The following is a 1,724-nucleotide window of genomic DNA, read 5'->3' as shown; positions in this document are numbered from 1 at the left end:
TATTTGCTATCTGTCTGTTCTGTGTGTGCTGAAACAAATTGTGCTTGTACATAGTCCTGGCTGTGTAAATAGGGGGAAAATACAGTGGAACAGACCAATCAGATCGAGCACCACAACACTATTTTAGCCAGTCAACAATAAGGGGTGTTTGTTGCCAAGTTTACGGTTTTACCGCAGAATTGGGCTACTTTGATACTATTGCCGCAGGTTGTTTTTCATGTCCGCAGGTTGAAGCGAACCCAATAATGTGATATTTAGCATCTGGGTTCAAATTTTACCAGGAGAATCCTGCCTAAAAATGTGTATTTTACCCCCCCAGAATGTAATTTTTACCAGAAGACCCGCCCTCTTTAGTTACTGTATTAGACCAGTGGACACATGAAGTGATTGTCTTTTCTTATTTACTTAAAGCACAAATTAAACATTAACGAACATCAGAACATATTTTATTTCAACCACAGAAAGGCATCAAACACAGAATTTTTAAAGTTTAATTCCACCGAAGTTAACCTACTCTCGTCTGATTTGTTTGGCAGACAAAATGACAGATTCAGTGTTTTGATAGGTCAGATCGCCTGTCAGTCAAGTCAAAAACCTGCCCTCCTTAGTTACTGTTGCTATGTCTGACAAACAATGCAGCTCACAGTACACATGTTCTCACGCAATGAAAAATACATTGCCGGAGCAAAGAGTAAACCGACAACACGCCAAAAGACGAGAGCAGAGCAGGTTACTTATGGTATGAAACAAGGTCTCAGCTTTCAGATTTTGTCAGTTTTTTTTAAGAAATTCAAACTATAAATACCGTTTTGTGTCTCTTTAATGTGTAGTGACAGATATTGTATTGCCTCAGTATTTTATTGTTTATTTTAACTGTGGAAAGATGTCAATACAAAATATTTTTGAAGTTTAAGTATGTTAATAAAGCCTGCATCCCAGTGTGCATACTATCCATTCTAAATTCTGTGTAATAGTTGTAATTTTCAATACTATTTAGGGCAGATAGGGTGGGTAGTATGCACACTGGGACACAGGGCTCTCCTGTCTGATGTGTTTGTCGGACATGAGGGCGGATTCGGCGTTATGATTGGTCAGATCGCCTGTCAATCAAGCTTTTTGCGAACGGTCAATTGCACGGGTTTTGTTGTGAAAATCTGGCGGGAACCATGGAGGTAGAGCAAAAGCGCGAGGTTTAACTAGCGTGTGTACAAAGAGAGATGGCTGAGACATTACCAAAAGAAAAATGTCAGGAATTTCAGTGGAAAAATAAGGCTTACAATTAGGCAAACTTTGGGACCCGCGCTAAAATAGGGAAAACTTTACGACGCTGGAGAGACGTTAGAGAGCGGGAAGTCGAAAACGGACGCCGAGGTTGATTTGTGTTGATTTCGATACGTGAGTAACATTTGTAATATTTCACAAAAGCAAGACATGCTGTTGGAATATTTGCTATAGTGCCAAAACCTAAACATTTTTGGGTGTAATACATCAATATGATAAAAACATTAATTTCGGCAGACACTGCTGAGTTGTCTTAATGAGCTTGGCGTTAGTAGCGTGTTGGTGAATTAGGGAGGCCCAGAAATGAAGGGAGGTGTGTTTGTTTGGGTGTCGACTTCAAATATCAACCATGTTTCTCAGTATCGTCTAATGCTTAAACAAGAAACAAGATGTTGTCTACATTAATCTTGGCCAGCTGGTCAAACTGAGAGTAATGTTTATTT

Source organism: Labeo rohita, chromosome 13, assembly GCF_022985175.1.
Source record: "Labeo rohita strain BAU-BD-2019 chromosome 13, IGBB_LRoh.1.0, whole genome shotgun sequence".
Taxonomy (NCBI): domain Eukaryota; kingdom Metazoa; phylum Chordata; class Actinopteri; order Cypriniformes; family Cyprinidae; genus Labeo; species Labeo rohita.
The sequence above is the reverse complement of the archived record's forward strand: the minus strand, read 5'-3'. Positions refer to the sequence as shown.